Below are 26,545 nucleotides of genomic sequence, written 5' to 3' on the forward strand. Positions count from 1 at the left end.
TAGTTATAGTCCAGGGACAGAATTTGATTGACTAGGTCTTTTTCACTCCATACCCAGTGCTCTCTCTACGCTATAGCATAGAACTTATTGTTTACCATTTGTTTCAAATCTATTAGTCTGTTTTTCCCAATTGGGATTTAAATCTCTCGTAGACAAATTATATTTGTAATACCAGTGTATCTTCTTCAACATTGATCACAATTCTTGGCATACAAAAACTAATATAATCGTTGCCCTATTAATTAATATTAAATGGGATCTGCAGAAGTAATTACGAGCCTCTGTATGCCAAATAATTGAATATGAGTGTGGTATAAACATAAAGATATGGGCTATGCCAAGAGAATTTTAAATAAACTGTAACTTGAGATTTAAGGGAAATTTATGGCTTTGGGTTATTATTCACACAGCATGAAATTGAGAAGTAATTTGGTCTTCTGGGTTAAACACAAGAAAGTCAAGAATTGCAGACTCTTCTGGTTTAAATGCTCCTTTATATGACTTTCTTCACTTCGCTTCTCAGCCTATGAAATGGGGATAATTTAAGTTTGTCAAAAGGAGGAATCAAATTTTACACTGAGCAAACCATACTTAAAAAAAAAAAAAAAGTGTTAGACAAATAACCCCTACTCAATAGACGTTTAAGCCAGTTAACTCTTTGCTACTCAAAGTGTCTCCATGAAGCAGCCTCAGCAGTATTACCTGGCAGCTTGTTAGAAATGCAAAATCTCTGGCCCTATCCCAGATCTATGGGATCAGAATCTGCAATTTTAACAAGATCCCCAGGTGATTCATATGTACATTAAAGTTTGAGAAGCACTGGTCTGACATTCAAGATAATTTATACTCCAGTTTTAACTGACGTTTCCAATCTTCCAAACTATTAAACCTCCATTGATTTGTTCAATCTTTCTTTGGTTCCTTAGCATATGTTTGGTCTTATCTACCAAATTTAAATACTTTAAGGTTATGTCTGTGTACCGTTCTTATTTTATGGTCCCCTAGTAATATTTGCATAGTTCTTTAATGAGTTTATTAAATTAGTTTCTGGTTGAACTCATTAATTCACTCTGTGATATTGGGTATAACAATCCATCTGTTCTGAACTCAATTTGAAAATTCAGTGAGGGGAGTGGGCTTCTTATGTATGGTTATTACATTTCCTATCGTAAAACCAGAACAGGGTCAGTCACATATAAATTCAATAACAACCTCAAAATCAGAACCATTATGGAATATTCAGACGGAACCCGTGATATCACAATTAATAGAAGGGAGAGGTCAGTCACATATAAATTCAATAACAACCTCAAAATCAGAACCATTATGGAATATTCAGACAGAACCCGTGATATCACAATTAATAGAAGGGAGAAGAAAATTAACAAGTATTAATTCCCTACTAGGTACCAGGGCTGGTTTGAAACTTGACCATGATTTATTTTTACCAATAGGGAAGCCCAACTAGCATGAGTAGGGTCTATGCTAGCATGAGTAGGATCTAGTACAAACATGAAGCCCTTTTTTAAAATCATGTTCTTGGCCTTTGTATCTGTTTTCTACTCTATTTCCATTTAATGGAACAAGCCAACTTAGTCTTTATATAGAAGGATGGATTTAAATAATCTTTCGATACATTGAAATGTTCATTAGTCTACTGTATTTACAGCTCAATCACACACTAAGCTTGATTGTGTGCTTAGTTATAAGCCAAGCACCATAACAGTATTTCTTTGTGTTTCTCAAAGGCAAGTACTTGCCTCAAAATTAACCTTCCAAAATCAAAGTCATTAATACTACTTCTCCTCCAAATCCACCCTATCATACTCACACACACACACACACACAAACGACCCCAAAAAAGAAAAACCTTGCAATTCTCTGTACTCCATATCTTAAATTATAACTTAGTAATCTGGGTAGCATAGTGGTTAAGTGCTACAGCTGCTAACCAAAGGGTCAACTGTTCGAATCCACCAGGCGCTCCTTGGAAACTCTATGGGGCAGTTCTACTTTGTCCTATAGGGTCACTACGAGTTGGAATCGACTCGACGGCACTGGGTTCTGGTGGGTTTTCTTCATAACTCCCCTTAATTCTCAATTTCTCTTCCCCCCTTCTTTCATCTTTACTCACTGCTCCTATGTCTAGATATACCCTGTCTCCAACTCTTATATAAAAAGATCTTTGAATACACAAGAATTTATGGTATTTCTTAGTGATAGCTTACCTGTCTGTCATCTAATCTAAGCATGGTCCTGACTTGAGGATATCAAATGTTTCTCCCATTATTCAGAGCTCTCATTGAAATTAATATGAGTCCAATGCAACCCAAAGAAGGCCCATGGGATAGATAACTTGAATTTACAAATCTTACAAATGAATAACATTCCAACCTAGGAAGGTTTTCAGAATAAAGTAGACGTGGGGTGTGGGGAACTGTTAATTCTTGAGGTAGATTTTTTTTTTTTTCTGAGTGATAAAAGCATCCTTGAATTATAAAATACCTGATATCTAGAGACACTGGGCAGGATTTCAATGTGATACTGGTTAGAAATTGGAGATGAACTTACAGTCACTTTCATAAAAGGGAGCAGTGGGAGTAATCAAAGAGATATATAGCTTTAACAAAATTTTGTCTTAAAAGTCAAAATGATTTTTTAAAAGCTGAAATGAATGTTAATGAAGAGAAGCAATGGAGAACCAAGAAAAGCAAAGAAGTATGTCTGGGAATGGTGAGGCAGCATTCACCAAAAAATAATATTTTCTAAGCTGTTGTCCTTCACTCAGTGGTAAAAAAACAAATAATTAATTAAAGACACAGTCATATGTACATCAAAACTGACGCCAATCTTGATTCAGTATGTTGTTCGCAATAAAAGTAGTATTGGCTGACTACGGGAAGATTTCAAAGGGTGGCTCCAGAAGACACAGTAAAGTATTATAATGACAGGTGCAAAGAGCTGGAGATAGCAACCAAAAGGAAGGAACACGCTTTGCGTTTCTCAAGCTGAAAGAACTGAGGAAAAAATTCAAGCCTCAAGTTGCAATAGTGAAGGATTCTACGCAGAAAATATTAAATGATGCAGAAAGCATCAAAAGAAGATGGAAGGAATATACAGAGTCATTATACCAAAAAGAATTAATCGATGTTCAACCATTTCAAGAGGTAGCATATGAAGAGGAACCAATGGTACTAAAGGAAGAATTCCAACTGCTCTGAAGGCATTGGTGAAAAACAAGGCTCTAGGAATTGATAGAATATCAACTGAGATATTTCAACAAATGGATGCAGTGCTGGAGGTACTCACTCGTCTATGCCAAGAAATATGGAAGACAGCTTCCTGGCCAACTGACTGGAAAAGGTTCATAATTATGCCTATTCCCAAGAAAGGTGATCCAACCGAATGTGAAAATTATAGAACAATATCATTAATATCACACGCAAGCAAAATTTTGCTGAAGAGCATTCAAAAATGGCTGTAGCAGTATATCAGCAGGGAACTGCTAGAAATTCAGGCTGGTTTCAGAAGAGGATGTGGAACCAGGGATCTCATTACTGATGTCAGATGGATACTGGCTGACAGCAGAGAATATCAGAAAGATGTTTACCTGTGTTTTATTGACTACGCAAAGGCATTCTACTGTGTGGATCATAACAAATTATGGATAAGATTGTTAATAATGGGAATTGCAGAACACTTAATCGTGCTCAAGGGGAACCTTTAGATAGATCAAGAGGCAGTTGTTTGGACAGAACAAGGAGATACTGATTGGTTTAAAGTCAGGAAAGGTGTGCGGCAGGGTTGTGTTCTTTCACCATACCTATTTAATCTGTATGCTGAGCAAATAACATGAGAAACTGGCCTATATGATGAAGAGCACAGCATCAGGATTGAAGGAAGACTCATTAAAAACCTGTGTTATGCAGATGACAAAAGCAACCTTGCTTGCTGAAAGTGAAGAGGACTTGAAGCACTTACTAATGAAGATCAAAGACCACAGCTTTCAGTATGGATTACACCTCAACATAAAAAAAGAAAACAAAAATCCTTACAACTGGACCAATGAGCAACATCATGATAAACAGAGAAAAGATTGAAGTTGTCAAGGATTTCATTTTACCTGGATCCACAATCAACAGCCATGGAAGCAGCAGTCAAGAAATCAAAAGACGCATTGCATTGGGTAAATCTGCTGCAAAGGACCTCTTTAAAGTGCTGAAGAGCAAAGACGTCACCTTGAAGACTAAGGTGCGCCCAACCCAAGCCGTGGTATTTTCAATTGCATCATACGTATGTGAAAGCTGGACAATGGATAAGGAAGACTGAAGAATTGACACCTTTGAATTGTGGTTTTGGTGAAGAATATTGAATATACCATAGACTGCCAAAAGAACAAACAAATCTGTCTTGGAAGAAGTGCAACCAGAATGTTCCTTAGAAGCAAGGATGGTGAGACTGTGTCTTCCAATACTTTGGACATGCTGTCAGGAGGGATCAGTCCCTGGAGAAGGACATCATGCTTGGCAAAGTACAGGGTCAGTGGAAAAGAGGAAGACCCTCAGTGAGGTGGATTGACACACTGGCTACAACAATGAGCTCAAGCATGACACAAGGATTGTAAGGATTGCACGGGACCAGGCAGTGTTTCCTGCTGTTGTGCTATAAGTCGGAACCAACTTAATGGCACCTAACAACAACAACAACAATAGAAAGAAAAATTACTGCCTCCTCTTCTGTACGCTGGACTGTGATCATCTTTTTTTATCATGTGGGATGAGTGGTACTGTGTGGTTACCCTAAGGACCATCTCTCATTTGTTCGCCAAGTTTCATTTTATCTTTCATTTCTTTCTCTTATGACCAAGGGGCTGCTATTATTTTTCTTCTTCTACTGCTATTTCCCATTTTTTTCCAGGTGGGGATGTGGAAAGGTGTAGGGATTCCCAGTTATTGACCATAACCTAGGTGCTAGGCAATATATCCATGTACTCCTAAACCAACTCTGCAAAGCCATTTTCCCATCTGCTATTTATAGGTTTAGAATGGCTAGTATATGTAGATTGATGAATGTAGGGACTGATAGAGAGTAAGTACTGAAAACATACCAGCTTCCATTATTATGTTTATTATTTTTTTCTTAGTGAAGTAAGAAAAATTCTGTAAGATGAGAAAAACAGCTCACATTGGTGAGGTTACAGAGCTGACCCTGGATTGGAGCCAGGATTTGTCTGCCCCTTAGGCCAGGATTTTTATACAATAGCAAAACTTACTGTTTTGACCATTCTGAATTCAATTTTTCTACATCATCAAAACTAGAGGTTCTCACAAATTTCACATGATTTGCAACATGTAGAGTTATTTGAAGAAAAGTATCACAGACATATAATAGTTCACTAATAAAAAGATGGTCTGTTTGTAGTGTAAATTATTATTACTATTACTACCTCATACTTTGGAGAGAGATACGATTAACTTTTTATATCATGTATTGTCTCCAATTGGACTACACAATTACTATGGATATAATTAACCATTATAGACATGTAGAATACACTTGAAAGCAACGGATAAAGTGTTACCTCATTGTATTAGTTTCTTATTGCTGTTGTAATAAATTGCTTCAAACTTAGTGGCTTAAAACAACATAAATTCTTTACATTACAACTCCAGAGGTCAGAAGTCTAAAATCAAGGTATTCAGGGTTGTGGTCCTTCTGAAAGTTTCAAAGGAGAATCTGCTTATTTTCACCAGCTTCTAGAGATCACCTGTATCCTTTGACTTTGGGTTCCTTCTTCCATCATCAAATGGCATCAGTCCCACCTCTGCTTCTTTCATCCCATCTCTTTCTTCTGCCTTTGACCTTCTTGCCACCTTCTTATAAGGACTCTTGTGATTAAACTGGAATAATCCAGGATAATCATTCTATCTCAAAATCCTTAATTTAATCACACCAGCAGTGTTCCTTTTGCCACGCGAAGTAACATATTCACAGGTTCTGGGGAATTGGATGTCGATGTTTTTCAGGGGGGCACTTTCTGTCTACCGTCCATATTAATTCATAACAGGAAGTTATAACAGAAATAGTCTTAGTTCAGGTTCCCCAGGAAATAGACTCATTGAGATGCTGAGATCTCTGTGACAGATGTTTATTGGGAGGTTCTCTTAAAAATAATATTTATGAAGGAATGAAGGAAGTTAGGGCTGAGCCGAGAGAAAAATCACACCTATAAATGTAGTTGCAACAGAGGCCCCTGCATATTCTATGGGGAACCCTTGAGCTGGGATAGATCTTCAAAATTATCTTGAATTAAAGCAAGAGGGTCAGATCTTTCACAGATATTTCCCGTACCAACCAGTCTTGAATGCGTGTTGCCCCTGGGAAGGGGACATAATCTTAGTTGAGATGGCTCACTTCAGCTGGAAAGGGACTCAGATGTAAGATTTTAGCAACCAACACTTCTGGTAGTTCAGAGTTTAGAAGGAAACAGAATGCCTCAATGAATGCCTCAATTCTGAAGGTGGAATCTAGGCAGCAGGCAAAAACATCCACTATAGAGAATCGTATAATAGGAATCCTATTCAGTACTTTAAGATACGCTGCATATATGGTGGAAAAATCATATGCTTTAGCTGCACAAACATAGGCAGACACCCATTTTTCACCACTGAGTTAATATCTTTAAACTTCATTACCAAAGTGAGGAAATAAAGTTTAAAAATAACTCCAAATCGAATTTCTTTCCTTTATAATGTAATTATATTCTTCTAAATGTATTTATCAGTATGTCAGGAGGATTAGGATTAAGATGAAATGACCTATACTTCGTTTTCAAAGAGTTTATAGTCTTTCCTATCATATATTCATAGAAACAAGCTCATTATGTGTATCATCTAGGTCAAAAACCACACCTTCTATTCAGAATCTTAAAGATTTATCTGATAGATTGTAATTATACCCCCTGATAAATATTTTCTTTCAGAATACATAAATAAAATGTCCCTAGCATTTGTTTTCAAGAAATATGAAAATAATTTAGTACATTAGAAAATCAGGGCCTTTTCCAACGAAGAAATATTAAAACAACAGGATAAGAAATAAATTAGTTATGTACTACATGTTCTAGGCTTATTGCAAAGATCAGAAAGATAAAGAAGAGCTTCTGAAAAGTGCACAGTATCATGCCAATGACCGATGTTAGTAAAGGCGTGGGTAAACTCTCTTTGACTATAAAATTATTTAAGATATTAGAATAAATAGTGGAATAACTGTAGCTTAAGTGAGAGATCTCCATTTGATCAATGACATACTCATCTGCTCAGGCACTGCTCGATGGTTAAGTTCATGATTACAGGGATCATGTCAGACTTATTCACTATAGTATCAATATCTCCAACACAGTACTGTCACAAAATAGGCACCCACTAAATACTTAATAAAAAAAGGGTTTATGGTATATAAAAATCAAAGATAATTATGAACCTTATATTTAATCTAAATACAATTTTGTCAGCCTGTTATGTCCCCCTCCCTCAACCAAGCCTTTCTCTTATATGGCATATCCAGTGTTACTTTGTAGAGTGAACACATACATTATTGCAAACCTATAGTAAGAAATATAATCTTTATAACGCCTCAATGAACGGAGTAGAGGCTTGTTTGTTGCTATGATGCTGAATAGGTTTTAGCACAGCACCCAGACTAAGTATAGGAAGAAAACCCTGGCAACCAACATCTGAAAAGCATACAGAGTGAAAAAGCAAAAACTGATGGAGAACACAATCAATACCAAGTTCCCTAAGTATAACACACAGACCCACCTTCATCAAATAGACACCACAGTCTATGGAAGAGGTAAGTGAGCTATATCTTCACCGAGGAAAAGGTTAACCAACCTTATGATGAAATGATAAAGAACTACATCCAAATAGTTTAGGGAAAAAATCTGGGAATTCACTTTCCCTTTACAAAACAGGAATACTCCCATAAGATTGTTTTAATGCCTGTATTAAACAATCATTGACAGCCAAAACCCAAAATGTACTTTATAAATAAAACCAGCTTGAAAACAGAGCAACAATTTGGACGAGGTACAAACATAAGGATCCAGAGATATGAAGCCAGAAGACTTACTGTAAACTCTGATTCCAGTAATTGCTGGGTTGTAATTTGGGGTAAGAAGAACAGTATCTCTGTGAGCCTCACTTTCCTCACCTCTAAATGGAATGGACAATACCATCAGAGGTGGAAGATTATCTCAAAGAGCTAAGGGCACAAAGAATATGAAAGTGCTTTGAAAACTGTAAATCTCCTACAAAAATTCATTTACCATTATTACTTTTGTGGAAGGTCACTCAAATTTGCTCCAGATTGGTGAGCACGGTAAGGTAGAAAATCACAGACTTTAAATGCACAAACGACTTTGGTAGTAAAGACTCAGAATTCAATATAGGCCTGCCAAAGGCAAAGGGACATTCAAGTATTTCATGCAAGATGGTATCTGTGTTATGTAGGAGGGGGAAAATAAGCTCTCATTTTTTTTTAATCCACTGTGTGGTCTGGAAATTCTTTCTGCGGTACTCTTGTTATATTGCTAGTGATTTTGCAATAGTTAATAATAATTACAAACTTTGTATAAAGTAATGCCCTATCACATTACTATCCCCTGCAATAGATATGCTTTAGACCAAAGTAGCTGAAAGCATTAATGCAATAAAATGCAATTATGTAGCTAAATTATCCCTTGAATTATTGATGCAATATTGACTCATTTAGTATCTCTCATGACAAATGGACAGAATATACACTTACAGGTCAATATGCCTTACCAAGGGAAGAAATGCACAGCAGTTCAACCCATAAATTCAATAATTTTATCACCCTATGTTTTATCAAAATCCATTAGATTCCTTCAGAGGCACAAGGACAAAGAAGAAAAAAAGGTGTTCCACACTAGTTTAAGCAGATGCAAAAACAATGTCAATTATGCAATGGCTGTCATTTTAATTACCAACATCCATTCTCTGTTAATTCCACGAAATGTAGAGATGTAGTTAAACAATACAAACTGTTAATGGCTCATGGACTCTTTAGCCCCAATTATCTGTCTCTACATGGACTGGTTTTGTTTTTGCTGAAAAAACTGTTGCAGTTAGCATATTTTTGAGACATGTAAACAACACAAAAACACACTTAAATGCCAGTACTAGCAAGAGTAATACCGTGTATACAGTATTTGGTAAATGCTTGTTCACACTTTTTTTTTTTTTTTTTTTTTTACTATTGGAGGCTCTTAAGTCCTTCAATCTAAAAAGTACATACATTATTTACTTTTATATATTTTTTCTCTCTTCATAGCTACTGAATTTTTTACTTAACGATATGCATGTCATACTTTTATGCTATCTTCGTAAGTGCACTATGCCTTGTATTATGCGTGTGGACTGTTATTTCCATGTGTGTGCTATTTGTGAAAGAAATACAGTAATACCCTGAGACCATGCCTTAAGCTCTCTATGAATGTCCTAGAAGTTCTGAAAATGAACGAAATCAAGAAACAGTTTAATATGTACAAAAACTTATATAAAGCATTCAAATTCTCATAATGCCAAATGAAGGAAAAAAGGACACTACTTACATTGTAACAAAACAAAACAAAAAACCAAACTCATTGCCATTGAGTCAATTCCTACTCATAGCAACCCTGTAAGGATAGATTAAAACTGCCCCATAGGGTTTCCAAGGAGCTGCTGGTCGATTCAAACTGCGGACCTTTTGGTTAGCAGCTGAACGCACCACCAGGGTACCCGCGTTGTAACAGTAGCCTCAAAAAAAAGCTAAATGCAATTTTTGTACCATATTTAAATGTGATAAATACCACTGAAAGAGCAGCAATAAATATTCTCAAACAAGATTTCTCTTGACTAAATATCATCCCTTGGATAAGCTGTCACACAACGAGGATCTGATTCTTAGTAGCTTTCCACTAAAGCATTAAACTTCACTGACTTTCCAGGTAATTACTTTGAGTAAATAAGAATCTTGTGAATTCTTAAATGTATGGGTGAGTGTTTAATGTTTTTGACATTTCAGATGAATGCCTCAAAGTTTCATAGAATTTTTAGGACTAATTCTTTACTCAATGCCTTTTTTATTTTTTTTTAATTTGCTTTAATGAAAGCAAAATTTGGCCATGCATTACCGACTCAATGAGTCTATAAAAGGCAAGAGACAGAGGAATATATACTTTCCCCCCTTTTTCCTTTGGAGTAAGTATTCTGCATCCTGTCCATTAGGTGGCAGCTTAAAATAGCAAAGTTCAGGTGCAAACAACCTGGAAATAAATGTGGTTTCGTGAAGGAAGAGAATATAACTACTTAAATAATTTCAGATCATCTATTGAATATCTGCCAGTTTACAGAGGGTCCTCAATAATGTCTGCTAGGGCATATTGAGAACTCTGCACTGCTCTGTGTGTGCAGTATGAGGTCTGATGGAAGAATTCTCTGACCTCCTCCATAGTCTTGAAATGTTCTAGGGAATGTGAGCAGCATCTTCTAAGGCTGATGGCTGATGAAAACTTCTGCATAGATTATTAGATATGTCTATGCTAGGCATAAAACTTCACTCTAATTTTTAATCTGGAGGATTAAACCTAATTATTATTTAGGGGATAGGCACTGTTTCTAAGTGGTGAAAGACCCAGCCCCCTAATCTCTCTTCTATCCTCTTAGTCCCTCTGCCATACCCAATCAAAACCCGATTTATCCAGAAACCTCAACCACCACCATCATCCCTGGAGAATAAATCACTCTCTTCACTGTACTACTCCTGTATTTTGTATTTGCTTCCATCTTTACACTCATGGAACTGTAACATATTTATGTGCTATGTTTGTTTCCCTCATTAGATTGTGAGCTCTTTGAAGACAGGGAACTCTGTCTTATACATCTTTGAATCTCCATATGGTGCAGTGGTCAGGTTATATGGCTGCTAACCAAAAGGTCAGCAGTTCAAATCCACCAGTTGCTACTTGGAAACCCTATGGGGCAGTTCTACTCTGTCCTCTAGGGTCACTATGGGTCGAAATCGACTCAACAACAAGTTTGGTTTTTTTTGGGTTAGCGAGATGTAAAAATGTAATTATTATTATTAAAGACTTGATAAATACTTGTTGACTATTGTTCATGTGAATCCTGATTCTTCAGCTGAGTAAACAATAATTACATAGACTAAGCCTGTAAACCTAGTATAATAGGAAGAGAAAGAGAATCTTGAAAAAGGTCAAGTAATGGAGTATCCAGTAAAGAGAAAGAAGTGAAAGGAGAGAGTCTACATTAGGAACTTTGGGCTAAAGAGTCCCTTTGTCTGGAATGTTCTTCCTCTGGTCTTGTCATTCTGGCTACCTTTTGTCTTTCAGACTCCAGTTTCTCTCTAATGAGAGACTTCCTCTTTAAGTACCCATTCTAAAGTAAACACTTTATCGTGTCACCTTATTTTATTCTCAGCATAGCATTTATCATGGTCTGATTACTGTTTATTTATTCATTTTTAAACATATATGTTTATTTACTGCCTGTCTACTCTCCTACTACAATGTAGGATTTATGAAACAAAGCCTTTATTCCCTGGTATTATCTGTAGGAGTCTAAAACACTGCCTGCCTCATAGTAAGGGCTAAATATTGACTGAATTATGAATTGATTTAAAAGTAAACATGGCTAAGATAAATAAAAAGGAAAATAATAAATGTTGGCGAGAATATGGGGGAATTAGAACCCTTATCCATTGCTGGTGGGAGTGCAGAATGGTGCAGCCATTGTGGAAAACAGTGGGGCAGTTCCTCAAAAAGTTAAAAATAGAACTACCATATGACCCAGAAATCCGGCTTATACTTATATACCCTGGGGAACTTCAGGGCAGCCACGCAAACAGACATAATGTACAACAATATTCATTGAAGGCAATTGATCATTGGCTATTCACGATAGCCAGAATGTAAGACAACCAAGATGTCCATCAACAGATTAATGAATAAACAAAATATGGTATATACAAGCATTGGAATACTACACAGCTGCAAAGAGAAATGAATTCCTAATACATGCTACAACATGGGTGGACCCTGAAGACATTATGTTCAATGAAATAAATCAATCACAAAAAGAAAAATACTACATGATCTCACTCATATAAAATAACAAGAATAGGCAAATATAAAGAGACCAAAGTTTATTGGTGGTTCCTGAGGTAAGAGAGGAGGAGAAGGGGATCTGATATTGGAGAAGAAGTGAGTTTCTGTTTATGGTGATGGGAAACTCATCAAAGATTAAGGGTTGCACAGTTTATTAAAGTAATTAATATCACTGAGATGTACATTTGAAAAATTTTGAAATGACAAATGTTATGTAATAAATATTTAAGAAAAAGAGAGGGAGAGAATAGCCTCGGATATCCACGGACAACCAAATACTTAAAGAAATTTGCTTTTTTGGTTTGGAGGTTTAGGGCCATAATCTCCTAGCACATCTCGGTCAATTGCCCTAATCTGTTTCTCAGTACTTCTATTGTACCTCCTAGTTCATTGTGTAGTGCCAGGAGCCTTACAAGCTTACAAGTGGCCATCCAAGCTACACCAATAGATATCCATTCACCTAGAGTAGCATAGAAAGAGTCAGGAATCTGAGGAGAAAATGCCACCACCGTGAACGTCTGCCTTCAGTTCCATGAGACTAGAAGAACTCAGTGGTGCCCAGCTACCATTACTGAACGTTTTCATCTGAGATTCTGTAGAAAGATCCTGAGTCCTGGGAAACTGTATTAATAAGCTTTGGAGACAATTATTACGCTCTTAGAAAGTTTGGAAACTGTAAAAACCATGTGGCTAGGAACTAAGAAAATATCTTTGAGGAAACAACAGCTTTGGATCTCAAAGCTATGAAGCTATGTAAAGACTAAGAAAAACCAACACAGGCCAATCAAAGACTTTGGAAAAGCCTAGTCAGCTTGAATGACATTTTAACCCTTTATCTATATTGACATCAGGAGCAAGTCTCATGAGTGCATGTGTCACATGGCCAGGTGGAAAGAGCAGTGCACTGCAGTGGGGGCCACAGGGGCTTTGTATTTCTGTCTGGGCTCCACATACAAGCCACAGCCTCTCGGAAAAGCCAGCTCATGGAAACCCCAGGCACAATAGGATTGGACCAGTGTGATCCATAAGGTTTTCACTGCCTGAGTTTTGAAAGTAAATCTCCAGTCCTTCCTTTGTAGTTTGTCTTAGTCTGGAAGCACTGCTAAAACCTGTTCAGCATCATAGCAACACACAAGCCTCCACTGATAGATGGGTGGTGGCCGCACTTGAGGTGCATTGGCCAGTAATCAATTCCCAGCCTACTGCCCAGAAAGCAAGAATTCTACCTCCGAACTAGCACAGCCCCTTAGGTAATTGTTAGTAGTTGATACTCATGTAAAGAGATATTTTAATCAATTTGAACAAGCTTATTATATGTCAGGGGAAGAAAGGAAGGGAGAATTTATCAGATGGGGGAGATAAAAATAATTCTAAATAAAAAAGGAACAGCTCAGAAAACAAAAAGAACAACATGAACAGAATCGATCTCAAGAAATGCTTTATGCAATAAACAGAGAGTAGCTGAGCCCTAGAGTATATGCAAAATCTTTAATGCAACACTCTACTACGTAGCATGAATGATTGTATTTTAGTGACTATCACTCTGAAGGATGTATATTCATTTTTAATCTCTACCACTAGACTGTGAAATCCTCAGAAAGGGTCTTTATTTTCAGTAAAATTTATTTTTGATTAATTTATTTGCAGTGAGTCATTGTAGGGGAACAGGAACATCATTTCAAAAGAAAGCACACCATGAGAAAATACATTTTGCACGGGGAAGACACATGCATGCCTGTCACCAGTAACCAGTTACTATCAAGTCAGCCCTGACTCGTGACGACCCCGCGTGTGTCAGATTAGAACTGTGCTCCATAAGGTTTCCAATGGTGATTTTTCGGAAGCAGATCACCAGGCCTTTCTTCCAAGATACCTCTAGGTGGGCTTGAACCTTCAAACTTTGGTTAGCAGCCAAGCACATCTCCTGTTTGTACCACCCAGGGACTCTGTCTGCCTATTACTATCCCCTTTTATGCCCGCACCAGGCCCAGGGAAGTCAAAAAGCTGAGTGAGTGTGATCATGAAATAAAGATGCTAAAGGAAATAATTCATCACCAGGGGCCTATGAGCTAAACTAGACAATACTACCATGGAAATAACTAAAAGGAAATAAAGATAAAGTAAGGAGTAGAAAACAGCAGAGATGGGTATGTTTTGCATCTTTTGTTTCTGAGTGATGATACTCAACATCCCTGAGACTTACGTTAGATTAAGCTTGATATGTCTTTTCCTCTCCTAGATCACATTGTTTATACACCCCTCCCCCTTATTTATAGTCCATTTCAATTTGGTTTTTATAGGGAATGTGATTAATGCCCAATTTATGTCCTTCTTTGAAATGTTCATGAAGATAAACAGAGATGGTCCCCAAAATGACCTTTGTTGAATCCCTTGATACCTTTCCCCCAAATGGATGTTTTAACATTTACAAATCACTTTCATTTTCTCTTCCTCTGCCAGATGGTTTTGAATCTGTATGGTGGCTTTTCTCTCCAAACACCACAGTTTTCTAAAGGATCAAATAAAGTTCATAGTGGCTTATCTCAATTTCCCCAGGATAACTCACATTTCAAAATGAGAAAGTCAGAATAAATCGGTAGCAGTAGCGAGCAGTTATGGAGGTCTCTATTCAGGGCAGTAGCCTTCTTCTTTCTGTTTATTACAAAGTGCATTTGAAATTTAGTCTCAAGGAGATGGGGTGGGGGCCAGCACTCAACTGGCATGATGGAGGAGATTATCAGGTGAGTGGGTATAACAAGCATCCAAGGAAGGCAAATCTGGAATGGACCTTTAACCTCATTAAATCCTCCCTCTGTGGAAAACTTTTACAGATGAGCACATCACCTGGGCAAGGGCACTGACCCACCCAGCTGCTCAGAGAAAAAAAATTGCAACCAGGATATAGAAAGACAAATTACTCTGTAAGCAGGAAGTAGGTAGATAGTACAATTGTTTGTACTATTAATATTATTACTGTTAATTATAATAACAAAATAATATATACCATGTATTGATTGCCTACTATGTGCTATGCACTTAGATAAGTATCTCATAATCCTCACAGCTCATAAGTTATATAATGAGGATGATCATTTTAAAGATATGAAAACTTCAGCTCAGAGAGATTTAAAGTATCTGGAAGATGACCATGTTCCAAAGTAGATCTCTAATATTAAAAATAGTTCTTTAATAAGCTAAATATATTTTAAATAATCACAGGTTATTATATCATTGTTCTCCCTCCAGTAACTACTTAAATAAGCTCTGAATGCCTTCCCTGGAACAAAAAGGCTATACAGTGTGGTAGTGAAGAACAAGACTTTAGCTAAGTCCCTCAATTTTTCAAATCGTCTACTTCCTTGCCTATAATATTGAGAGTAATATGAGTACCTACTTCATAGCCTGGCTATAAGAATTGACTGAGTTAATGCAGTAAAGGCCTCAGAACACTAGCTGGTATACAGTAGGTAGGCATTCCACAAATTATTATTACTATGGGCAAGGTACCATACCAGCGGAAGGTAGCTAAGGGTGAGGGTGGTAATAAGACAGATTTATTATTGTTATAGAGGTGCCAATCTGGTTGTAGTTGGGAAAGAAAGGTATATTAATCTATCTCCATTTATCATGATGTTGCTTATTGGTCCAGTTGTAAGGGTTTTTGTTTTCTCTATGTTGAGGTGTAGTTCATACTGAAGGCTGTGGTCCTTGAGCTTCATCAGTAAGTGTTTCAAGTACTCTTCACTTTCAGCAAGCAAGGTTGTGTCATCTGTTTAACACAGGCCGTTAATGAGTCTTCCTGCAATTCTTTATATAGTTCAGTTTCTCAGATTATTTGTTCAGCATATGGACTGAATAAGTATGGTGAAAGGATACAAACTTGACTCACACTTTTCCTGACTTTAAACCACATTGTTCCTCAGGAGCACAATTAACTGTTCTGTAATTCCCATTCTTTGCAATGTTATCCGTAATTTGTTATGATCCACACAGTCGAATGCCTTTGCATAGATCATAAAACGCAGGTAACCATCTTTCTGGTATTCTCTGCTTTCAGCCGTGATCCATCTGACCTCAGCAATGATATCCCTTATTCCATGCTCTCTTCAAAATCTGGCTTGAATTTCTGGCAGTTCCTTACCAATGATCTTCAGCAAAATTTTACTCATGTGTGACATTAATGATATTGTTAGATAATTTCCACATTCTGTTGAATCACCTTTCTCTGGAATGAGTACAAACATGGACCTCTTCCAGTCGGTCAAACACGTAGCTGTCTTCCAAATTTCCTGGCATAGAAATACATACAATATAACCTCATACATTTAGTATAAAATTTTATAGTAAGTGGATAAATGAAACAAAGATTAAAGGGAATTTTAAGTAAGTATTGTAGATGAGCTAATTAAAGTTGACTGTCACAAGGAGAATCAAGGAAGGGCCCACCTTGCCCTAAATGGCAATACTCTGACTTAGAGTTTGACGAGAAAAAATACATATATTGCTCAGATGCACCACTCTAGCCCCTTTACTTACATAAATATATGTGGTATTATCATTCTTCATTTGACATCATGAACATTTCCTTATAATATTAGCATTAGACATATCATGCTACATCATTTTCTATCAAATTGATATAATCAGTAATTTAACTATTTGCTTATTAGAGATTTTTTTTCCCATTTATTTGTATTTTATAGTAAAGAAAAATTCAGTGATCATCTTTATGTCTCCATATTTCTTCTCTATTTTTGGAAACATACAGACAGATATATTATTTAATGATTTCTTCCCCAATTTTTATCTATCACGTATTATGTTAATTCATAGATTTATCCCATAGGAAACTTTGCTCCTGGTGTGTGTGTGTGTGTGTGTGTGTGTGCATATATTGACTGTCTTCCCTGAATAGAACACTAGCTTATGGAGGGTATTTTCCTGTCTCGTTCGTCATATACCCTCAGTCCTTCTAGCAATGCCAGACACATACCAGGTATTCATAAACATGTTGCAAATTCACAAATAAAACAATAATCCAATGAGTAAATAAATGGATCATTTTCAGCAAACAACAGTTATTCACATTTTAGGGTACTGCTTAGAATAGGTATTTAGAAATATTTTATACATTAAAATCCATATGAAATTTTTGTTTAAATAAAACTTCTTTTATTATACTTATTACTCTCGTTAACAATATAAAATACAGGAAAGATAAGAAAAGTATACCTACTCTCATCATACAAAGATAAATACTGAGATTTTTATAGTCTTTCTTCCCATTCTTTGTATTCACACAAATTTATAAGAAATTACAAGCTGACTAGCATATAACTCAGAAGTTGAATTTCTAAGCATATTTTTCTTCATGTAGTGGATGTATCTACAAAGAAACATTTTGAAGGCTGCTTGTATAATAGTGTAAATAGTATTATATATAACTTATTGAATTTATGGCTTATTTATGCTGTTTTCAGGGAAATATGCTGAATGCATCATGCTACAACAAAGGAAGGTTAAAATGCTAAACATGGAGAATGTTATTTACACAGATTTTAATTGTTATAGAAAAGTATAACTGTAAATCTGCATGCTACACTGAAAGCTTTATGAAACGAAAAGGCCTTTAAGTGCCTATTTCAAGGTTGACCATGTCATGCTATCTCTACCAAAATATCTTTTTGTGTTCAGGGTACAATGCAAAGATGCCTCTAAAATCACCCACAAAAGCTCAGGGGAAAAGATAATATACAAGCTCTTAGAGGTTTACTACAGCCTCTAAAATTAGGAACGAACAAAAACTCTCTCCCAATGTCAATATTCCCTATTTGCTGTAGAAGCACTTTTGGAAGTTAAAGAATAACTGTTTTCAGTTCTTGTGCACTTGGCAGAATAGTTTAGTAATGTAGAAAGAGCAGTCTTGAGGTCAGATAGGCGTTCAAATTCTGGCTTGGTAACCAAAGCTTATTATTCATTTTTCTGGAACCCAATGACCTCATTGATAAACTGGGGGAAATGTCACTTCTTTCATAAGCTAATTGTGAGGATCAAATTAAAAACATACATAAATGCCTAGCAGAGCACCTGGCACATGCTAAGACTCCATATCTGGTAGTCCTGTAAGGATAATGGCTGATGAAATTTATTCATGACTTGAGTGGGATCATAGTGCATGGTTGAATGTATGCCTGAGTCTCAAGGAAAACCGAGTCACTATACCAACATGTTAGTTCAAGAAGTTGCATATTTGCAAGGCACTAACATTTTTCTATTAGGAGCACTGTAGTTAAAAATAACAAGGGGGAAGAAAAGATCAAAGCCAAAGAAGATGTAAGCCAAAAATTAGCTAATTAATTGATTAAATAACTGAAATTTTAGAAGTTATTCTAGCTTTAAATATCTAGCCTCAAGAGGAAAAAGAACATGCCTTGCCCTCCAAAAATCAGCAACCACCAAAGACTAGTTTGGCTAATTCCCAAATGGCTTGGGCTAGGATCATAAACCCTTTTCTGAACCAATCACTGTTGCTTGTGTCATCTGACACTCTAATTGGCCCCTCTCACCTCAGGTGTCCTGATTTGTAGCATTACGGACTGAGAGTCAAAGAAGGGTGATACCTGAAATATACCACAGTTCTTTACCGCCAAACCAGGGTCTTACTCTCAGAAGCAGGGTAAACAAATATTTGGGTGGTAAAAACAAGGGATTTTTACTCCCATGACCGAAAGCAATCTACTGGAGATGATATAATTACTGTGGAAACTCATGGCATTCAGAGTCATGATAAGCACGCTTATGTTTTCTTATCTTTCTCCCCCTTATGTGTTTTTTTGAATACTCAATAATCCGTATCTGAAATTCATATCTAGCATTTAGCAGAGGCTAGCCATTTTTCTTTTTTTTTTCTAGCCAGGATTATATTTCCAGAAAAAGCCAAACTCTTAATATCAGGCATTTTTTTACTACAGTGAAACCTGTGAAAACCAGAACTTGAGGGGACTGCCTTGTTTTTCCAGGTCTTGCAAGTTTTCTGCCTTTGAGAGGGCACAGTCTTACTGCTTTCCTACCGCTCATTTTTGTGGAAAATATTTGAGTTTTCCTTCTCTGACAGGTTTCCACCTTACACAGGCTCCAGCTTTCACAGGTTTTACTGTATAACACTAACCATTCACTTAGTCTGTCCACCCTTCTTTCCTCTGTTCTTTCTATGCCTTGTTCCATTCTCATCTCTATTTTCCCTTTCCTCCCTTCCTTCATTCTCTCTTTCTCCCTCTCTCTCACCATTTTTTTCTTTCTTAAACATGTATTGACCATCTCCTAAATATTCCCCCCCCAAAAAAAAACAAGTGCCATAGATTCTGACTCATAACAACCCTATAGGACAGAGTAGAACTGCCCCATAGGGTTTCTGAAGAGCAGCTGGTGGATTCGAACTGCCAACATTTTGGTTGGCAGCTGAAGTTTTAACCACTGCACCACCAGGGCTCTCTCCTATATAAACCTCCATAGAAACTGATAAAAAAGAAATCACTATCCCTCATGAAATGTATGATCTAGATGGGAAGGTACTACAAAATTTAGTATGATGTATTGTAAAAAAACAGTTCTGAATAAGACTGGGGAGTTTTTATTTTGGGGTGTAGTAATAGTTAAACAACAGAAATGAAATATGGCTTTGGTTCAAAAGCCCTGGATTATATTCTTAGCTCTGCCTCTTGACAGATGTGTGATTTTGGAAAGTCGCACAAGCTCTTCGCCTCCAACATTTCATCCATGTAATAGAGAAGATGCTCTTGCCTCGCAGCAGTGTTGTGAGGATCAAATGAATGGCATATGGGAAAGTGACAGTAGCGCTCTCTGACACATAATTGGCACCACGATATTTCTAAATATAGTGTTAGGGATGTTCATAAGAGGAAAAATGTTCCAAACTACAGGAATCAGGGAAGACTTCACTGGGATGGCTTTAAAATGGATAGAATTGGACAAGCACAGATGGAATTAGGAGAAAAATAAGCAAAGCAATGGAGACAAAAAAAAGCAGGGACTTTCAGGAAAATAGAGAGCATTCCACCTTAGCTAAAACAGTGAGGCTTTTTGTTTGTTTTGTTTTCTTTTTGACTCATAGAATTCTTCTTTCAGCAAATACTTTGCAGACACTCAATACATTAAAGTTAGGGAAACTTGCTCTTTTTGAAACAGTTGTAAGAGAACTCCATCCCCTATAACCCCACATACCTGTTCTTAAGGAAATCCAGGGCTTCAAAATATTCAGGTTTAAAATACAAAATACATAGTGTTAAAAAAAAAAAAAAAAAAAAACAGGAAAACTGGGATGGGTATCCCACTATTCAGTGACTGACTCAACAAACTTGTTTTACAAACAAAACACATTCTCTTCATGGCTTTGCACCTGAAGGCTGTTTTATTGGAACACTTTCCTCAAAAATTCACCTTTGACTTGTTCTTTAAGATTACGTTCAACACAGCCTTCCTTGCTCTTCTTCCTCCATCCATTAAGCCTCTGGTTGAACTAAGTCCTAATTCTCTGGGCCACTTGCTTCATCATACATATACAATTTTTTTTTTTCCTTTTTCTTGATTCTCTATGGCCATTAACCTGACTTGCTCATGAGTAGGGAGCCTTCCTTTTTTTTAATTTCAACAGTGTTGTTGAGGTTTAATTGATGTATACTGAAGCTTGTACATGTTTAAAATGTACAATTTGATAAGTATTCACAGATATATGTACCCATGAAAAGAAGATCACAGTCATAATAATTAATACTACATGCATTCAAAAGTTTTCTTGTGCTGGCTAGCAATACCTCCTACCACCCCTTTCTTTCCCCCCTCTGCCTTAGGCAACAATTGATCTGCTTTCTGCCACTATGCTTTGGTGCGCATCTTCTAAAATTATATATAAATGGAATTACAGGGCATGAACTTTTTTTTGTCTGGCTTCTCTTATTCAGCATACTTACTTTGAGATTCATCCATGTTGTAACATGTACCGGTAGTTGCTGTTTTTCACTTTTATTTCTGAGCGATATCCCACTATATGCATGTACCACAGTTTGGTTATCCATTAATTGTTGGTAGTTATTTGGGTTATTCCTGATTTTGGGCTATTACAAATACTATGAATATTCATTATTAAGTCTTTGTATGGATATATACTTTCTTTTCTCTTGGAAAAATACTAAGGAGTGGAATTGCTGAATTAAATAGTTGGTATATGTTTAAATTTTTAAGAAATTGCCAAACTGTCCTCCATAGACATTTTACCATTTTATAACATTTGTATTTTTCAGTCTTTTTAATTTTAGCCATTCGACGGCAGTGGGCTAATAGGAATATATTATAAATTTGCATTTCCCTAAAGATCAATTTTTTTGAATATCTTTTCACATGCATATCTGCCATCCATCTCATTTCCTTAGTTAAGTGTCTGCTTAAATCTTTTATTTTGAGTCGTTTTCTTGTTGTTGAGTTTTTATTATTATTGTTGCACGAATATAGATAACACAACATTTGCCTATTTGTCATTTGGCATTTGTACAAATCAGTGAAACCAATTACATTAATCGGGTTGTGCAACCATCACCCATATCCATTACCATATTTTCCATCCCCATAAACCAAACTGTAATGCTAGCTAAACAAAGATTTCCCCTTCCCCCTTCCCTCCTGCCCCAGCTACTGTTAAGCTCCAATCTCTGTACATTTTCCTATCTTAAGAGTTTCATATTAGTGAAATCATGCTATATTTGTCCTTTGGTGGTTGACTTATTTCATTCAGCATAACGTTTTCAAGGTTCTTCATGTATTCTGGTACAAGCCTTTTGTCAGATATACAATTCAAAACATTTTTGTTCTCTCAGTCTGTGGCATGCCTTTTCATTGTTTGAACAATATCTTTTGAATGGCAGTTTTTTTTTTTTTTTTAATTTTCATGAAGTGCAATTCATAAATTTATTCTTCTGTAGACCATGCTCTTTCTGTTGTAAGAAATCCTTGCCTAACTCAGAGTCACAAAGGATTCTTCTATGTTTTATTCTAGAAATGTAATGATTTTATGTTTCACATGTAGGTCTATTATACAAGTTAATTTTTGTGTATGTTAGGCACAAAACAGAATTTGTTTATTTTTGCATGTAGATATCCACTTGTTCTAGCACCATTTGTTGAAAAGAGTCTCTTTTTGTGACTTTGCCGAAAAATCCCTTCCTTATATATGTGTCGATCTATTTCTAGACCCTCTGTTCTCTTCCGCTTAAGTGTGTCTCTCTATTAATGCCAATACCACATTTTTTTGATTATTGCCACCTTAAAATAAATCTTGAAATCTGGTAGCATTGGTCCTCCAAATTTGTTCTTTTTTCTTTAATTTGAATTGGCTCTTATAGGTCCTTTGAATTTTCATATTAACTTTAGAAAATCTGGCTAAAGTCTTAAAAAAATTCTGCTGATATTCTGATTAGGATTTCATTAAGTCTATAGAGCTTTTTATAGAGCTATTTCTAGAGAATAAAATTTTAAAATATTGAGTCTTCTAACCCAATAACACTGTGTGTCTCCGTTTAAGTCTCCTTTAATTTCACTCAGTGATATTTTATAGTTTTCAATGTACTGGTCTTTCACAACTTTTTTCAGATTTATTCATATTTTTTAATATTTGTGATGCTGAGCAAGTAATCCAAGAAGCTGTACTATATGAAGAAGAATGAGGCATCAGGATTGGAGGAAGACTCATTAATAATTTGCATTATGCAGATGACACAACCTTGCTTGTTGAAAGTGAAGAGGACTTGAAGAACTTACTGATGAAGATCAAAGACCACAGCCTTCAGTATGGATTGCACCTCAACATAAAGAAAACAAAAATCTTCACAACTGGACCAATAAGCAACATCATGATAAATGGAGAAAAGATTGAAGTTGTCAAGGACTTCATTTTACTTGAATCCACAATCAACACTCATGGCAGCAGAGGTCAAGGTCAAGAAATCAAACAACCCATTCCATTGGGCAAATTTGCTGCAAAAGACCTCTTTAAAGTGTTAAAAAGCAAAGATGTTACTTTGGGGACTAAGATATGCCTGAGCCAAGCTGTGGTATTTACAATTTCCTCATATAAAAAGCTGGACAATGAATAAGGAAGCCCATAGAAGAATTGATGCCTTTGAATTCTAGTGTCAGCAAAGAAAATTTAATATACTATGGACTGCCAGAAAAACAAGCAAATCTGTCTTGGAAGAAATATAGCCAGGATGCTCCTTAGAAGCGAGGATGGCAATTTCGTCTCATGTACTTTGGACATGTTATCAGGAGGGATCAGTCCCTGGAGAAGGACATCATGCTTGGTAAAGTACAGGATCAGTGAAAAAGAGGAAGACCCTGAAGTGGATGGATTGAAACAGTGGCTGCGACAATGGGCTCAAGCATTCACAACAATTCTGAGAATGGCGAGGGAACTGACCGTGTTTTGTTCTCTTGTACATAAGGTTAATATGAGTTGGAACTGACTCAATGGCACCTGTTTTAGTTATCTTGTGCTGCTATAGAAGAAATGCCACAAATGGTGGCTTTAACAAAGAGAAATTTATTCCCTCACAGCCTAGAGGGCTAGAAGTACAAATTCAGGGTGCCAGCTCCAGGGGGAGTCTTTCTTTTTCTTGTCAGTTCTGGGAAAAGGTCCTTGCCATCAATCTTCCCCTGGACTAGGAGATTCTCAGAGCAAGAACCTTGGGTCCAAAGAATACACTCTGCTCCTGGTGTTAATTTCTTGGTAGTATGAGGTTCCTCTGTCTCTCTGTTGACTTCTCTCTTTTATATATCGAAAAAGATTGGCTTAAGACACAATCGAATTTTGTAGATCGAGTCCTGCCTCATTAACATAACTGCCACTAATCCCATCTCAATAATATCATAGAAATAGGATTTACAACACATGGGAAAATCATATCAGATGATGAAATGGTGGACAATCACACAATACTGGGAATCATGGCCTAGCCAAATTGATACACATATGGGGGGGGGGGGCGCAATTCAATCCATGACAGCACCTAACAATAATTTTAAATAGCACTGCTTTTAAAACTGCCTTTAATTTGTTAAATTTAAATTAGTTTAAATAATTTTAAATTTTTGATTGTTCATTGTTAGTATATAGAAATGTAACTAATTTTTATACATGGATCACATACCATTTAATTTTTGTAGACTCACTTATTCTAGTTTTTTTTTTATTCCATTTGATTTTATACATAGTCAATTATATTGCGTGGAGATAAGGCAATTTTACCTTTTCCTTTTACAACTAACCCATAACCCAGTGCCGTCGAGTTGATTCCGAGATGTCTTTTATTCATTTATCTTGACGTTTTGTACTGACTGAAACCTCCAGTGTGCTACTGAATACAAGTCATCAAAATAGTCATTCTTGTCTTATTCCCAATTTCAGGAGGAAGGCATTAAGTCTTTCACCGTTAAATATGAAGTTAGCCATAGGTTTTTTTTTTTTTTTTTTTTTGGATGCACTTATAAGGCTGAGGAAGTCTTCATCTATTCCTAGTCCCAAGAGTTTTTTTTTTTTTTTTTTTTTTTTAATGAATGGATGTTGGATTTTGTGAAATGCAACATTTCTTGTAGTGTAGGTCTGTGGTGATGAATTACTTCATCTTTTCCATCTGGAAAATTTCCATTTTACTTTGGCTTTTGAAAAATGTTTTTGATGGACACAGAAGTCTAGATTGACAGCTTTTTATATTTCAATAATTTATAGGTGGTGTTCCACTGCTTTCTCAATTGCAGTGTTTAGGAAGGAAAATCTGGTATCACATTTATCTTTGTTCCTCTGTAACTAAGGTGGCTTTTTCTTTTTTTCTGAAAATTTTAATGGTTTTTTGTAATCACTGGTTTTAAGTTACTTTGTTTTGATATAGTTTGGTGGACTTTTCTTAATGTTTCTTGTTCTTGAATTTTTGATGAGTTTCATGTATAAGAAGGTTTAAAATTTCAACATTTTCAGCCATCATTTCTTCAAATCTTCTCCCATTCTCTTTTGGAGATTCCAGTTACACATATATATATTAGTCCAACTGACATTGTTGCAGAGCTCACTGAGGCTCTCTTCTTCTCCTTCTTCTACTAATTCTCTTTTCCCTCTGTATTTAATTGTGGATAGTTTCAATTGCTAAATCTTCAAATTCACTAAGCTTTTCTTCTGTAATGTCTAATTTTTTGGCAATATTATCTAACACTGTTTTCATGTACAACATTGTAGGTTTGATCTCTAAAACTCTGATTTGGGTCTTTTCTTATCTCATATATATTCTTAAGTCTTTGAACATATGGAATACAGTAATAACAACTAGTTTAATGTCCATTTCTGCTAATTATTACATCTGTGTCAGCTCTGCCTTTGTTTCAAATGTTCGATTTATTTCTTCATTATGCATGTGTGCTCCTGATACTTTTCGTTCTTGGTAATTTTCGATTGGATGCTAGGTAATAAGGATTTTACTTTGTTTGGCAGTGGGTATTTTTATATAACCATAAATATTCTTAAAATTCATTTTGGAAGCATTTAAGTTACTTGGAAACAGTTTTTATCCTTTTGATTCTGGCTTTTAAGATATGTTAGGCAGGATTAGGAAAGTGCTCACTCTAGGGCTACTTAACCCCCACAACTGAAGTGAAAAGCTTACATGTCTTTATCTAGTGACCATGAATCATGAGTCTTTCCTATCCAGCTAATGGATGCAGGCATTATTCCTGGTCCTGTGTGTGTCAGGCATTGTTCCCTTTAATCATTTTTGGGTGGTTCTTTTTCTGGCCTTGCGCAGTTTTTTTTTTTTTTTTTTTTTTTTTGATGTGCATGCATCAGTCAATACCTTTTGAATATCAAACAGGACCCTTTGCAGATCCTGGAAGTTCTCTGTGCATCTCCCTCTGCAGAACACCAGCCATTTCAGTTTCCCCATACTCTCAGATCCATATACTCAATTCAGATAATCTACTGAATAGGGCAATACACCATTCTTCTTTGTCCAGAATTGAGAGAGACCCCAGGAAAAATCAGGTCATGTTGGTCACCCTACCACCATGCTCTGCCTGGGTTCCCCTGCCTAGCCAAGAAAGGTTTTCAACATAATAAGCTGGGGTAAATAAAGTCTTAACCCATGTGTCTCCCATCTCTTAGGGTTATTGTCTGATATCTTTGTTGTCTGATGTCCAGTGTCTTGAAAACTATAGTTTCATATATTTTGTACATTTTATGATTGTTCAGGACAGAAGAGAAATCTAGTTTCTGGGACGTCTAGGTAGCCTTTCTTACATAAA

The sequence above is a fragment of the Loxodonta africana genome, chromosome 7, assembly GCF_030014295.1.
Source record: "Loxodonta africana isolate mLoxAfr1 chromosome 7, mLoxAfr1.hap2, whole genome shotgun sequence".
NCBI lineage: Eukaryota > Metazoa > Chordata > Mammalia > Proboscidea > Elephantidae > Loxodonta > Loxodonta africana.